The following is a 16943-nucleotide window of genomic DNA, read 5'->3' as shown; positions in this document are numbered from 1 at the left end:
TGTCCCCTCATTCTTCTACACTCCAGAGAATAGGTCCTAACCTGTTTAACCTTTCCCTGAAACTCAGTTCCTGAAATCCAGGCAACAGCCTAGTAAATCTTCTCTGCACCCTTTCTATCTTATTGCTACCTTTCCTGTAGTTAGGCTACCAAAATTGCACACAATACTCCAAATTTGGTCTCATCAATGTCTTATACAACTTTACCATAACATCCCAACTCCTATACTCAATACTTTGATTTATGAAGGCCTTTGTGCCAAAAGCTCTCTTTACAATCCTATCCACCTGTGACATCACTGTAAGGGAATGATGTACCTGCATTCCCAGGTCTCTCTGTTCTACTGCACACCTCAGTGACCTACCATTCACCATGCCTGTCCTTGGTTTGTCCTTCCAAAATGCAACACCTCATTAAACCCCATCTGCCATTTTTCAGCCCTTTTTTCAAGCTGGACCAGATCCCTCCGCATGCATTGAAAACCTTCTTTACTGTCCACAATGTTTCCAATTTTATTTTCATCTGCAAACCTGATAATTCAATTGACCACATTATCATCTAGATCATTGATATAGATGACAAACAACAACTGTCCCAGCATTGATCTATCAAAGCTCCCCATGAACTCTGCACCATTGCCTTTTTTGCATGATTTCTCTAATTCTTGTAATTTGTATCCCACATCCTGGCTACTATTTAGAGGTCTGTATATAACTCCCATGAGAGGCACATCACTAGTCACAGGCTTCCAGTCTAAGAAGCAATCATCCACCACTACTCTCTGGCTTCTCCCATCCAGCCATTTTTGAATCTAGTTCACTACTTCACCATGAATACCCAGTGTCTCAACCTTCCTGACTAACCTCCCATGTCACACCTTGTCAAAATCTTACTAAAGTCTATGTAGACAGGGTCATGGCAAGATGGCTTAGAGGACAGACGTACGATTTCACCCTTCCTCAGCTAGTATTTTAAGTACCTGTTTTTAAAATTTATAAAAGTGATTAAAACTCGTATTCTTTATTTTTTGGAACATTAGTGGGTTACAATGGCTACTAATGTAAAAAAAAACTCAATTGCAGAAGAAACTACCTTTTAAGAGTGCTGAAGAATTGAACCTGCTTAATTGAAGCCACAGAGTCGATTTCAGGAGTTCCTAAGGGCCAGAGGACCCCTTCCCAGCTGAGTATGATGCCGGCACCGATCCTGCCTTCGCAAGATGGCGCTGGCTTGGCAACAAGCTTGGTTGATGCCGAACTGCGCGCCCGTGATGTCAGGCACATGGGCGACTCAGCCGAGAGAGGAGCCCGTGAGCCTGCACTGCCGTCGGGTGGGCCAGGGACACGTAGAGTGGTGTTGGAAGCTGCACCTGCGCAGTCCCTGGCCTTACCGGGCATGGGCGGTGCCTCTAGGGTTCGGGAGTTGCTGGATCGGGTATAGGCTGTGGGGGGGGGGGGGGCCAAATGGTGGCGTCCTGACATGGTCGGGGTGCCGTCATCGAGTGTTCAGACCCGCAGCCGCACCAGAAAGGAACCGACGCCATCTGAAGAGGAAGAAGACTTACCTTAACTGGGCAGCACACAGGGGCAACTGGAAGTGGAAATTAGAGAAGGTAGGCCTTGAAAGAGGCACTAAATCTGGAATGGAGTCTATGTGTGCTGTTTTGGAAGGGATTGCTTATCAAATGGATAATATGTTTAAACAAATGACTCAAGGATTTTTGGAAGTGACAACTAAAATGAATACTATGTCTGCAGATATGACTGCAGTTAAGAGTGATGTTAATAAATGTATCAAATCAGTGGATACAGTGCAAGAAATTTTTTTTAAAAATTGAAACAGCTTTTTTTATGTAAAAATCAGGTTGAACATAATAAGGAAAAATTGGATAAAGTGGAAGATTCTTTTGTGAATTAGGGAATTCAGAAGAAGGACATTAAAAAAAATTGATTCACTGGAAAATCAAAGTCAGAGAAATAATGTGAAGATTGTGGGTCTTCCAGAAGATATTGAAGGTTCCAATCCCATAAAAAATAAATTAAGAATTACAGATAAGATGTACGGAAGATGTATGGAACCTTGGTTTTCAAGAGATATTGAGACCGTGGTTAAGAAGAAGAAGAACGGGACCATTAGAGGGCGCACAAAATCAGTGAACCGGTGCAGACTTGAAAGGCCAACATGGCCTGTTTCCGCTCCGTAAATGGTTATATGGTTAAATGGATTCCTCAGATGTTGGGCAAAGAGTTTTTTTTTGGAAGCCCTAGAGTTGGACCTGGCACATAGAGCGTTGTGAAAGAAACTGCTTCCGGGACAACCGCCAAGAGCAGTTTTAATCCATTGTCTGAAATATCAGTTGGCGGTGCATAAGGCATGACAAAGTCAAACTCCAGTGATGATTCAAAATAACAGAATTTTTTTAATGCAGATCTGAGTCAGGAGATTATTAGGTGACATCGGGAATTCAATTTGGCAAAAGAAGTGTTGTGGTGGAAGGGTTGTAAATTTGCTTTTCGTTATCCCACAGTGTTAAAAGTCTTTTATGGTAATTTTCAACCTCAATTTTTTTTAAAATGACCATGTATTGATGGAATTTGAATCTTTGATTTCTTCTGTACCAAAATAGGGATATATTTCTATTATGTATCAAGTGTTACAAGACAATATGGATAAACTGGAATGGGAGAAGTCTAAGCTTAAGTGGGAAAATAATTTAGCTTTTGTTTTTCCTGAAGATTATTGGGCAGATATGTGCTACGACTATGTAACTAAATTGATGAATGTACAGTATGGAATGGTTAATTATAATTTTTCACATCAGTTATATTTAACTTCAGAGAAATTGAAAAAAATATGGTTTTAGTAACTGATGTTACTAAATGGATTAAAACCGCTCTTGGTGGTTGTCCCGGAAGCGGTTTCTTTCACAATGCTCTATGTGCCAGGTCCAACTCTAGGGCTTCCAAAAAAAAAACCTCCTTGCCCAACATCTGAGGAATCCATTTAACCATATAACCATTTACGGAGTGGAAACAGGCCATGTTGGCCTTTCAAGTTTTAGATTCTTGTTTTAGATGTGGTGTATGTACTGGTACTTTATTACATGCTTTTTGGTTTTGTGTTCATGTACAACCATTTTGGGAAGAAATTAGGTTAATTTTGGAAAAAATTATATAACATCAAGTTACCATTAGATCCATCTATTTTTTTAATGGGTTACATGGTTCCTTTAAAGGGACTAGGGCTGGATAAATTTCAAATTGCATTTGTGCGTTTAGTACCGTCTGTAGCTCACAAATGTGTAGCAAGTACATAGAAAGATAACAGTGATTAATATAATACAATGGCAGAATGAATTGAAAGCTTGTATTGTTATGGAAAAAATTACATACAATTTGCATGATAATTATTCTTTTTTTGTCAATAAGTGGTTACCGTATTTGAAATATATGCATTTAGATGAACTTTGATGTATTTATATATTTTTCCTTTTTTTTTAGCTCTCCCTAAGATATCTGGCTGATAGGGTGGGAGGGTGGAAGGGGCATAATTTTTTTTCTCTTTCTCTTTTTTTTGTGTTTATGTTTTTATTTTTTATATATATAATTATATAAAATTACTTATATTGGATTATATATTGTTTTTCTATTAACAATTTTCTTAAATAAATAAAGTTTTTAAAAAAAAAGTCTATGTAGACATCATCCCCAGTTTTTCCTTCATCAACATTCCTGGTAACCTCCTCAGAAAGCTCTACAAGATTTGTTAAATAGAACCAACCATGAACAAAACCATGCTGACTATTGCTAATCAGTTTATGGCTATCCAAATAATTGCATATCTGATCTCTTAAAAGACCTTTCAATAATTTACTTACTATTGATGTCACTCTCAGCGACCTATAATTTCCAGGGTTATTTTTGGAGTTTTTTTAACAGCAGAATAATGTGAGCTACCCTCCAAACCTCTGACACAACACCCATGACTAAGGATATTTTAAATATTCCTGCCAGAATCCTACTATTTCTACACTAGCGTTCCACAAGGACCAAGTGAATATCTTATCAAGCCCTGGAGATTTATCCACCCTTATTTGCTTTAACACAATAAGCACTTCCTCCTCTTTAATCTGTATATGTTCCATGACCTCACTGTAGTTATAGAGTTCTATTGATCCTCCTGACCACTAGAGGGAAGAGGAGACTAGTTGATGTTGTCAGTTGGATTCAAGATGGATGCCTCCACATTGTCATGAATATAGCTAATAAAGTATAGTTGTTTTAACATAATCCAAATTTCTTTATTGCATTAAAAGAATATCACATGGTACCAAGAGTGTGCATGGTACCAGGAGTGGAAGAAACACAAGGAGTGTGTATCAGCAGTTATCAGCATAGAAAGTGTGAAGACTCCTGATGCTGTAAATTGGACTGGAAATGTTGACTATGAGTGGAGGCTGTTCAAACAAAGATTCATGCTACTTACAGTGGTGAAACCTCAAGACTAGAGGTTTTCAATGCATTTGTTTTTGCTGGTACAGAAGATACTGTTCACCAAGAAAAATGAAACATTTGAGAAATAAGTAGTTTGCTTGTGCACACAGCTGCAGGGAGAGAACTTTGATAATTCTTTAACGGACTTGAAATTAAAAGTAAAAATGTTAAATTTTGGATCTTTGCAAGATTTAATGATCTGTGGTCAAATTGTGTTCGGGATTATAGATAAGAAAATGAGGAAGATGTTGCTGCGAGAGACAGAGGTTACCTTAAATGGAGCTGTGGTGATATACCATGCCAGTGAATTAGCTCTGAAGCAAGCAAAAAAGATTGGTGAGAGTGCCAAAGCCAGTGAAAATGAAGGCATAGATATAGTCACAGTGTATGTCCGAACACACAAACAAAAAATGAGATATGGCAAACAATAACAAATTGAGAAGTATTCAATTGTAAATGATGTGGCACTAAACATGCAACAAAACAATGCCCAGCCTATGTAATAGTCTGTAATAAATGCAAAGGACAGAGTAATTATGCAAAGTAATGCTTTTCCCAAGGGAAACATAACAGAAGTGAAAATGTACATACCATAGGAGAAAGTGCTCTCAATTATACACTTTTTGTTTGCATGGTGCAAGAAGATTATAAATCAATAGACCCTAAACAGCCATGTATGAACAGAGTTGAACAGGATAGGTGGATTGTGTCATTACATAAAAATGGAACAAAATTCCTTTCATGCTGGACATAGAGGTAAAGGATAATTTGATCTGTGAGTGTGATATCAGGGCAATGAAGATAAAGCCATACATCCATGCAAATCCTGTGCACTTCAAAGCCTACAATGGACAGAACATTGACATGAAAGATGCATGTAAACTCAAGGTGTAAGTTAAAGATAAAGAGCACCACCTCACTTTTGTAGTATTCGCAGATGGACATGAATCACCGCTCGGCGAAAAAGCATGTAAAAACTTAAACCTAGTCAAGAGGGTGTATACACCAGAGAAATTTACTGTTTTAGCTGTTGCATTTTCCACGGCAATGAAGCAGTGTGAAGCACTGAGAGTTCCACTGAGATAGATGTGAATCTCCACATGAACCTGAACACTGAATCTCCTCCCGTATCTGGCATGAAATCCAAGCAGATCACAGCTAGAGCAGAAAAGGACACAGTTCTACAGAAGGTCATCTAGAGGTGACTATCAGTCATCCTATAACATCAGAGCTGAGTTGATTGTTGTCAATGGGCTTCTACTCAGACAGAAAAGAATTGTCATTCCTCAATCACTGAGACAAGAGGTGCTGAAAAGGGTGCATGAGGGGTACCTTGTAATTGAAAATTGCAGGGAAAGGGCCAGAACCCCTGTTCATTGGCCAGGGATAAATGCTAACTTTGACAGAATGGTTTCAAGCTGTGAGACATGTTTGAAACATTACACAAAATAGACAAAGGAACCCATGATAATAACTGATGTACCAACAGAACTATGGCAGAAAGTTGTGAGTAATTAGTTCCACATGGTTGGAAATAATTACTTGCTGGTTATTGATTATCTATCGAACTGCCCAGATATTGTGCTGTTTCCTAATATGTCTGCTGTTTGTGTGATCAAATATATGAAATTGATATTTGCAAGACATGGAATTCCTCAGACTGCCTACAGTGATAATGGACCATGCTACAGTAGCATAAAATTTCAGAACTTTGTGGAAGAGTATGATTTTTGACAGGTCCTCTGCATCCACAGTCAAATAGTAAAGCAGAGAAAGGAGTTCACATAGTTAAACAGTTGCTCAAGAAAGCACTGGAGAGTGGGTCAGATCTGTATCTACCTCTACTGAGCTACAGAGTTTTTCCACTTCAGCATGGAATGTCACCTGTTCAGTTTCTGATGGGATGTAGACTATGTACAATGCTTACCTACTCTGCAGACTCAAACAAGAACAGAGATGTCAAAGATGTTGAATGGAAACAAAAGAGTCTGTAATGGAGACAAAAAGCAAATATGACAAGTCAGCAAGAAGCTTAGGGCACAACATGACACAGTGAGACTCAGAGATTCCAACACTTGGGACAAGAAGGCCACTGTTCTGGAGGAAGTAAATCCAAGATCTTACACTGTCAGAACAGAGGATGGTCAAATACTAAAGAGGAATCAAAAGAGCCTGCTGAAAGCTGCAGGAACAGATAAATGCAGAAGATCCATCCTGCACAGCAACAGAAACACCACCACTGCTAGATAGTTGTGGACCAGCAGAACCAACACCTGCTCCTGTGTTAAGAAGATCCATGTGTTATCAAAGTATCTGATGGAATGAATCTCTAAAAGAAAAGATTTGTGCTGTTGATTTTGTGTTTATATTTGTGTTGAACTGTAAATTGAAATGAATACTGTATTAGTGTGCCATGTTAAACATCTCAAGGAAAGGGGATGTAGTCATACAGTGATAGTGATCCTCCTGATTACTAGAGGGAATTGGAGAGTAGTTGGTGGCAGTCAGTTAGATTCAAGATGGATGCCTCCACATGGTCATGAATATGGCTAATAGAGTACAGTTGTTTTAAAAGAACCCAAGTTTCTTTATTACAATAAAAAGAATCACACTCATGGCTCATTTTCATTACTACCAGTGATTCTGTGCCTTTTACCTGAGTGAATAATGATGAAAAAAATTAAGATCTCCTACACCTCTTTTAGCTTCTTACAAATTCAACGACTCTGATATTCAAGGGACCAATTGTGTCCTTTATTAATCTTTTGCTCTTAATATACCTATATGAATCCTAAGGATTTAGTATCACATTGTCTGCCAAAGCAAACTCATCTTTTCTTTTAGCATTCCTGATTTGTTTCTTGAGGTTTCTCATGCATTTTTTATACTCTTCAAGTACCTCTTTTGCTCCTTTTTGCCTACAACTGCTATACATCTCTCTTCTTCCAAGCCAGATCCCCAATATCCCTCAAAAGCCAAAGTTTCCTATCCCTGTTAACTTTGCCTTTCATCCTGACAGGAATATACAAACTCTGTACTCTCAAAATTTCACCATTGAAAGTCTTCCACTTATCTCGCACATCCTTGCCTCAAAACAACTTATCCAAATCCACACATTATAGATATTTTCTCATTTCCTCAAAATTAGCTTTTCTCCAATTTAGAATCTCAACCAGATGGCCAACCTATCCTTCTCCATAATTAACTTGAAACTATTGGCATAATGATCACTGGACCCAAAATGTTCCCCTACACACACTTCAGTTACTTGTCTTGTCTCATTCTCTAAAAGGAGATCCAATATAGCATTCTCTCTCATTGGTACTTCTATATACTGATTTAGAAAACTTTCCTGAACTCACTTGACATACTCCAAACCATCTATTCCTTTTATAATATGGCAGTCCCCAGTTAATATATGGAAAATTAATATCCCCTACTATCACAAACTCATGTTTCCTGCATCTCTATTCAGATTTGCTCCTCCAATTCTCATTAACTATTGGGTAGTTTATAATACAATCCAATATAGCCTCAGTAGATGAGCCCCCTTGCCTATCCTTCCTGAGCACAGTTGTGATACTTTCCTTGATAAGTTGTGCTACTCCTCCCCCTTTCATCCACCCTGTTCTAACATGTTTAAAGCAATAGAAGCCCAGAACATTGAGCTACAAGTTCTGCCCCTCCTGCAACCATTTTGCTAATGATCTCAATGTCATTATTCCATTTTCCATTCCGTGCTCTAAGCTCATCTGCCTTTCCTACAATGGTCCTTGCATTGAAATAGATGCACTTCAGAAAATTTCCACTACGTACAACTCATTGTCTTCTAATGGTGCATGCAATTTTCATATCATTTTTTCCCTCCTCCACTCCTCTATCTGCTTTGCCACTCTGGTTTCCATCCCCCTGCTAATCGAGTTTAAACCCACTGGAGCAGCACTGGAAAACCTTCTCCCAAGGATATTAGTCCATCTCCAGTTCATGTGCAAACTGTCTCGTTGGAACAGGTCCCACCTTCCCTGGAAGAGCCCAATGATCCAGAAACCTGAAGCCCTCCCTCATGCACCATGTCTTTAGCCTCATGTTTAGCTGCCTTATCCTCCAATTTCTAACCTTCTAGCACGTGGCATAGGTAGCAAACTGAGATCACAACCTTGGAGGTCCTGTCCTTCAACCTAGTGCCGAACTCTCTGAACTCTCCTTGCAGGACTTCCTCACCTTTTCTACCCACGCCATTTGCCTCTATATGGACCATGATATCAGGCTGCTCACCCTCTTACCTGATAATGCTATGAACTCAATTTAAGATATCTTGGATTATCTACCCTGTTTTTACATCCAAGGTGTGATAATGTCCCTGTATTTCCTGTATATCATCCCTTCTGCCTCCCAAATTATTTGGAGTTCATCTAACTCCAGGTCCAATGCCTTAACTCAGCTTGTCAGGTAAGTTAAACTTTCTTTCACACAATGTGTTACCCTCTGATTCCTTGCATTGTAACAATGTACTATTTTGATGAAGTTTGTTGACTGGACAGAAAAGGTTCCTTCCATTGAATGCTCTGTTTTCACATGCAGTTTTGCACAAAACAGTCTTCACTGGATAATTGCAAGTAAAGGAAAGACATTGATGTCATGAACACTGACAGCATAATTCGAGTCAGATGTTGTTGGGGTGCAGTAATTTGACCAGTGCCTACATTTCACATATAGTATGGAGGGGTCTGGTCTGGGCACAAGTCAATGCAGAATAATAGTTTGGTACAGACTAAATGGGCCAGAGGTCCTGTTTCTAAGCTCTAGTCTTCTAAGATTTCACAAACATATTATCATTTATTTTATATAAAGAAAAGTTTGCCAACATTTCATAATATTTCACATTCCATTAATTTTCCAAAATAAAGTACCAGAATCCTTTGAAGGGCTCAAGGCCAAAACATTGGTTATATATCTTTGCTATATAAAGTACACTGTTTGATCTGTGGAGTTGCTCCAGCATTGTGTTTTCACTAAAAGTACCATAATATATGGTTTAATACACCCAACGAGTCAGAGATTGTGGAATCAAGTCCCATTCTTGCCTTATGAATTTCAGACTGGCACTTCTGTGCAATATTGAGGAAGGGCTCGACTGTCACAGGAGATGTGAAATCACGTATTCACAGATTGGAATCTCATGCCATGTTGCACATAAAGACAGATTTCTCAAATAAATAGGTATGATAGTATTTCAAAAATAGCAAGACAATTATGGTAAATATCCTGTGTAATATTTATCATTCAACCAGCATTCTACAAGAGAATAATTGTTCGTTGGTACTTTGCTTAATAATAATTGATTTGTTTCCAATGTGATAAACAATAATCACCTTTCAAATATTATTGTCACATGTCAATGAAAGGAATCTTTGAATCTTTGAACATAGACTCTACAAAGTGAACAAAGAAAACTATAAAATGATTGAGAAAAATCAATAAATAAAAAAGTGTTCACAGTTAGCAAACTTAAGAGACTGCAAGACTTGGAATCTGGAGCAAAAATAAACCAGGTTGCTTGAGGAACTCAGCAGATCGAGCAGAATCAAAAGGAGAAAACGAATGGCGGACATTCAGGTCGGACGCCTATATCAAGACTTTGAATAACCTTTCTTCAAAACTCACCTTGAAAGTGTCTTCTGCAAAAGTACAAAAAGTATTGGGTGTAAGTAGCACAGACAAACTTAGTGTTGGGTTAGGGTTAGGTAATATGGGAAGCCTGATAGCCATTGGGAAAAATAAACATTCTTGTACCTAAATGTGGCAGAATTCAAGCTTCTGTAGAATCTGCATGAAAATAATAGTAAGAAGTGAGTATAGATGGTGTGATGGGGTATTTTATAATGTTGCCTGCCTTGAAGCAGTGGATCACATGGATGGGAGGTCAGTGCTTGTAATGGACTTGGCTATGTCTGCCACTCTCTGTAGCCTTCTGTATTCCTAGCCATTGGAATTTTGTGTACTTACCAGATTTCACCCATATAGGTTTGACACTGAGTAAAGTCTCCTCCTGTAAGAGGCATAATTTCACTCTTATCGCAATTTACTTTAAAACCCAAAACTTTCCCATAATCTTCCAGTTTTGAGTACGGTTTCTATTAATGTCAAATATATCAATACGTCGTCAGCAAATAAATTGATCTTGTATTCCACCTCATTGACCCTAAATCCCTTAATGACTGGGTCTTGACGGATTGCTTCTGCAAGTAGTTCTATAGCTAAAATGAATAGAGCTGGAGATAGCAGACATCCTTCGTCCACTAGATCTTGTCAATTGGAACGTTGTAGAGATTTGTCCATTACTCACCTCTTTGGCTTCAGGCTCATTGTGTAATGCTTTAATCCAATTTATAATATTTGACCGAGTCCAAATCTTTCCAGCACTTTAAATGAAAAAAATTCCACACCGATCTTTCGAATGCATTTTTTCTGCATCTATTGCCACAGCAACACTCGGATCAACACCTGTAGAAGTTTGACAAAGTATTCAACGTCACGACCAATCTCATCAAACTCCTCAGGAAGCGGAGGTGTTGGCGTGCTTTCTTCACCATGTGCTAACCTCAGGCTGGTGTTGCGGTTAGCACAACACCATTACAGCATCAACAATCAGGACTGGGGTTCGAAACCCACGCTTTCTACAAGGAGTTTGTACATTCTCTCCATGTCTGCATGGGTTTTTTCCAGGGGCTCCAGTCTCCTCTCACCATTCAAAACGTACAGGGGGTGTAGATTAATTGGATGTAAATTGGGTGGCATTGACCCGTGGGTTGAAATGGCCTGTAATCGTGTTGTTTAAGTTTAGATACTCCTAAATGTGGATATTTGGAGACTTGAAGCCTCTAATCATCTCTATCACTGACCCACCAATGAATACAGGTGTGTGATCCTTCAAGCTCCTAAAATCCACAACCAGTTTCTTTATCTTCTTTGAGAGGAAAGTTTTCTGGCACCAGGACAATCAGATTCTTAAGCTCCATCCTGAATTGTGACCTCATAATTTTTCATTATTCAGTCAACAACTGTGATGTCATCAGTGTATTTGGAGATTTTGCTGTAGTTGAATTTGGTTGTGCAGTTGTGGAATTACAGAAGGAATAAAAGAGAGGTCTAAGCATAGACCCTCTATGTTGAAGGACAGTGAGCAGGAGATAATGTTGCAAATACACACTGATAAAATCAAAGAATGTTGATGGGCTAAAGGTAAATTTACATTCGTAATGTAATATTATTACATCACATTTAAAGAAAATTTGGGGAGAATATTTATTTTAATAAATCTTGACAAGACTGGCATTGATGAAACCACATGGAGTACAGTGTGCAATTTGATTAAGTTGGAAGAGGAGATTCACTAGGACTGGAGGGCATGAGTTTTTGGAAGAGATTGGACAGGCTGGGTGCTTGTTCCGGAGCATATGAGGCTGAGAGGTGTCCTTAGTAAGCTCCAGTGCTGTTGGGTCTGGACTTCCTGTGTCACCTTAAAAGTGAGCCCTTGGAGTATTCTGGTCCCCTCCCACCCATCATGGTTCGGAACGGAGGGCTTCTAAAATAAGAACCCACATGCAGCCTCTCCACACTGAATATCGACCTCCCCCTCCCCCCCCCTTCTTTCTTACTGAATCTGTCCCCAGACTGCAAACCTATTGCTACCAAGAGCAGGAAGTACAGCACAGCAGATCAAGACTTCATAAAATCTGAGACACAGCATCTACTCAATGAAGGTATCATCAAAGCTAGCACCAGCCCGTGTAGAGCGCAAGTGGTGGTGGTAAAAGGGGAAAACAAGTACAGGTTAGTAATTAACTATAGCTAAACTATTAATTGGTACACACTCCTGGACGTTTACCCTCTCAAATTGCAGACATGGTGAATGATATTGGGAAATAATGGGTCTATTCACTGCCTACCTCCAGCTGTAAATCTGTTCTGAGGACCGTCCATATATGCCATTTGAGGCTAATAGTCATCTCTATCAATTTCAGAGGGTCCCTTTCGGAATTACTAACAGAGTTTCTATCTTCCAGAGGCAGATGGACAGAATGGTGGATGAGTATGGGTTGAAGGCTACCTTCCCCTACCTTGATAACGTCACCATCTATGACCATACCCTGTAGGACCATGACACCAACCTTCAGAGTTTTCTCCATGTGGTGAAAGCCCTGAACCTCACTTATAACTCTAGCAACTGTACGTTCAGGACTAAACGTCTTGCTATCCTTGGTTACGTGGTGGAGAATGGTATAATTGGCCCCGACCCCAAGAGGATGCACCCCCTGTTAGAGCTTCCCATTCCCAGGACCACGAAGGCTTTGATGAGATGCTTGGGGTTTTTCTCATATTACGTCTACCTCTCTTAAAAGCTACTTCATTTCCCTTCTCAGCCAAAGCCCAAATAGCTTTTAACTACCTCAAAACCACATTGCGAAAGCCGCTATGCATGCGATGGTCAAGAATGTACCTTTCCATGTGGAAAGCGATGCTTCGGACGTCGTCCTGGCTGCTACCCTCAACCAGATGGGCAGGCCACTTGCATTTTTTCTCAGACATTGCAAGGCCACGAGCTCCGGAAACCCTCTGTGGAAAAGGAGGCTCAAGCCACTGTAGAAGCCATGAGGCACTGGGGACACTACCTGGCTGGTAGGAAATTTACGCTCCTCACTGACCAGTGCTCGGTCGTATTCATGTTTAATAAAGTCAAGAGGGGAAAAATCAAAAATGACAAAATTGCTTGGTGGAGGATCGAGCTCTCCATCTACAATTATGACATTGCCTATCGGCCAGGAGCTCTTAAGGACCCTCCAGGTGCCTTATTCAGAAGATGCTGTGCCTCTGCACACACCGACCAACTGCAGTCTCTGCATAATGAGCTCTGCCATCCAGGCGACATCCGCATGGATCACTTTGTCAAGGAATGCAATCTGCCCTACTCCATGGAAGATGTTATGAAAATGACAAGGTCTTGCCAGGTCTGCGCAGAGTGCAAGCTGCACTTCTACCGCCCCGCAAAGGCGCACCTGATCAAGTCATCCAGGCCCTTCGAACGGCTCAGTGTTGATTTTAAGGGACCTCTCCCCTCCACGAACAGGAACACTTTTTTCCTCTCTATCATAAATGAGTACTCCCGCTTCTCACTCACCATTCCATGTCAGACATGTCCACTTTGTCAGTCATAAAGGTTCTAGATTCCATTTTTGCCCTGTTTAGGTATCTTGGCTATATACATAGTAACCAGGGCTCATCTTTTATGAGCGAAGAGCTACATCAGTACCTGCTGGCGAGGGGCATCGCATCCAGCAGGACTATTAGCTGCAACCCCCTGGGGGAACAGGCATGTTGAAAAGGAAAATGCCATGGTCTGGAAGGCTATCAAACTACCCCTCAAGTCAAGAGGCCACCCAGACTCATGCTGGGAGGAAGTTATTCCTATGGCACTCCATTCCACCCGGTCACTACTATATACAGTGACCAATGCTACTCATCGTGAGCTCCTGTACAATTTTGAGAGAAAGTCAGCATTGGGATCTGACCATCCTGGTCTGGTCCTTCTCGGGAAGCATGTGAGGAGAAGCAAGAATTACCCCCAGGTGGAAAGGTGAAACTGCTCCATGCCAATTCCACGTACGCCTATGTAGAGTACCTGGATGGCAGGGAGGACACAGTCTCCATTAGGGACCTGGCACCCACCAGAACAGAGGGCCCATTGATTCAAGTGCCCTATGAGCCACAGAGCTCATTCCCACCACCCCTGTTCAGGGCCTCAGGGAATCCGGTTCAGGAGGAAAGTGCATCCCCCTCCTCCATAGAGCGGGAGATCCCACCTGCCACTCCTCCTTTACAAGGAGACTAGGAAGACTAAAGGAGCCCAAGGCCCAAGGCCCTCCCATGCTTAGGTGCCCCACAGGATCTCTAGACCCCCAGATAACTTATTTTTTTTTCTGAATCAATGTTCTCTGTCTTCATCCACAGACCCTAAATTCTGCAAAAAGGGATGAATTCAGCGAACTGAGATTCACTGGTGGTGTGTTATACTGATGGCTGGCCCCCATCTACCCATATATAACCATGGTTATATAAAATCTGAGCCCTTCTGAAGATCACTGTAAGACCCTTCTAGTTGTGAGAGCTTTTATTTATGCTGCACTCCTATATCTATTTCTTGATGTCTGCAGCGGGAAAAGAGCATGTCCTGGATGGTGTGGATCCTTGATGATTGCTGCTGCTCTCTGAAGGCCATGTAGATTTTCTCGATAGTGGGGAAAATTTTGTCTGTGATATCCTGGACAGTGTCCACTACCTTTTCAGGGACATTCTGCTTAGAGGTATTGGTGTCACCATAGCAAGCCAAGGTGAGCCCGGTTAGCACACTTTCCACTACACATCTGTAGAAGTTTACCACGACTTTCTATGTCATGTCAAACATGCACAAACTCCTGAGAAAATAGATGGGCTGCCATGTTTTCTTTACGGTAACATTAGTATGTGTTGGGTCCAGGAAAGGTCCTCTGAGATAGTAACTCACAGGAACACATTTATGAATCCTTTCTCTGCTCTTCCTTTGTTGGCCTAAGGTTGCATGACACCCTCTATTCAGCCAACAATATCACATTAATGAATATTAATGAATATTAGTGATGCATCTGGAGACTTCAAAGTCCTATTCACATTGTTCCACTGACCCTGAACATGTTTTTGGATTGGGAATAGTGCCATCTAGTGTGTCAAGGACCTTTCAATGATCACAACAAAATGATAGCTTACACACATTAAACCACTTCACACACAATTAGTCAGGACTCTATGTTTTTTCTGTCCATGTTTGTGGCAATTAAATTGTAATGTAATTAGAAAAGTTATTTCTCAGCCCAAATAGGGCAGCAAGAAAAGTTAGTTTCTGGCATCACAGTTAATGCAGCGGTTAGCACAATGCTATTACCACACCAGTGACCTGGCTCAAAACTGCCAGAATCTGTAAGGAGCTTGTATATTCTCCTCTGTGGGTGTTTTCTGGGTGCTCTGGTTTCCTCCCACCCTCTGAAATGTATGGGGTTGGTAACTTAATTGGGTGTAATTGAGCAGTAGAGATTTCAATGGTCGGAATGTTGCACACAAATTAAATGCAAGTTTGCAACTTTTGTCATTATAAAATCTTCTGAAGCTTGAAGCTCGAAAGTGGAGGCCACTTCTCTGTGAAGACATTTTTCCACTTCCCTGCATCCTAAATCCTCTGGCCATCAAGCTGATTCATTCGTCCTTCTTGCTTTTATGGTGTGTCTGTAGAATGTTTGCCAGTACCTGGCTGAACTCCTGGTATGCATTCAGCATTCTTTTCCTGATTATAATTAAAACTTTTATAACGAGCTCCCATTTTAGTAAAATGGGAATATCACTGTAATGGATAGTATAAATGACTGAATAATTAGAGTTAACATTTAAATTTTCAGACAAGCTCAACATAAGTCACAGCCCAGGGATAATTCGATGCATTGGAAGAACTGAGGGAAGGTTTGTCAGTCTGTTCCAGAATTTGATACATTTGCAAAGACACTGTGATTTTACAAGGGAGAACTATTCTGACGGCTGAAGAGAAAACAGCTTTTTGAAGCAGCTCTTGTGGCCAGCCATTTCTGTGGAATTCAGAGCAAAGCATGCTCTTTTTGGTGGACTGACCTGTGCCAAGAGGGTCTTTTGGGAAGCAAAGCGCTTCATTTTATTGTGACTAACAGTGAAGGTTATTTGGAGAGACCGGTGCCAGCAGTAAAATATTTTTGTGGAGGCCACCCAGTTTGAGTCTTGCCTACAAAAGGACCTGGAGTGTTATGACCACAGCTCATATGGATGGACATTTCTTCAAAGGCAACACAAGGAGAATTCATGAGTCCATAGCAGCCACAACTCCAATCTTCTCATCAGTTCAACATTAATTCTGGGCATCATTCAAAGGCCAATGCTTCAACACTGAATTTAAAAGACTGAAATTTGAAGTAACTGTCTGAATTTTGGCCTGGACTGTAATGGTTTGGGTATATCTCACAGACACATACACTAGTACACCTGTGCATAGTTCGGGATAGATTTAGAGTGAAGGATAGCTTAAGAGTTAAGACTATAGTTTAAGAGTAAGAAATAAACGTAGTGTTTTAATATTAAACGCTGTCTGGTTCATTGCCTATTGCTGCTTGGTACGCACAGACTACTATAACATTTTACTAGTAACACTTTACTATAACAACCACTTGCTCAATATTACCAAAACACTGTCATAGATTTCAGGAAATGAAGAGTAGTACACATACTAAAGAGAAGATGGTGGAGAGCTGAGGGTTCTTCAGAGTACATATGACCAACAACCTCTCCTCGTCTAACCATATTGATGTTACAAACAAGAAAGCTCACTCTACTTTCTTATAAG

The 16943-nt window shown here is 40.4% G+C and overlaps 2 long non-coding RNA genes across 4 annotated transcripts in view; one reads left to right on the top strand and one right to left on the bottom strand.

Moving 5' to 3' along the window:
• The window catches only part of LOC138740087 (uncharacterized), a 64220-nt gene extending 52728 nt beyond the window's left edge, over window positions 1-11492 (bottom strand). For 2 of the 3 annotated variants that reach the window (XR_011342660.1, XR_011342661.1), the window contains exon 1: window positions 11399-11492. This is a non-coding gene — a long non-coding RNA (uncharacterized lncRNA). Of the gene's footprint in view, window positions 1-10838 lie in introns of all 3 variants that reach the window. The other variant, XR_011342662.1, reaches the window with a different exon arrangement.
• A 104-nt stretch (window positions 11493-11596) lies between these two features.
• Window positions 11597-16682, top strand: LOC138740085 (uncharacterized). Its single transcript, XR_011342657.1, has 3 exons — window positions 11597-11734; window positions 12166-12325; window positions 15976-16682. It is a non-coding gene; the product is annotated as an uncharacterized lncRNA (long non-coding RNA).
• Window positions 16683-16943: the final 261 nt, after the last annotated feature.

The sequence above is a fragment of the Narcine bancroftii genome, chromosome 7 (assembly GCF_036971445.1).
Source record: "Narcine bancroftii isolate sNarBan1 chromosome 7, sNarBan1.hap1, whole genome shotgun sequence".
Taxonomy (NCBI): Eukaryota; Metazoa; Chordata; class Chondrichthyes; order Torpediniformes; family Narcinidae; genus Narcine; species Narcine bancroftii.
Note: the sequence above shows the minus strand (reverse complement) of the source record. Positions and strands in the feature narration are given on the sequence as shown.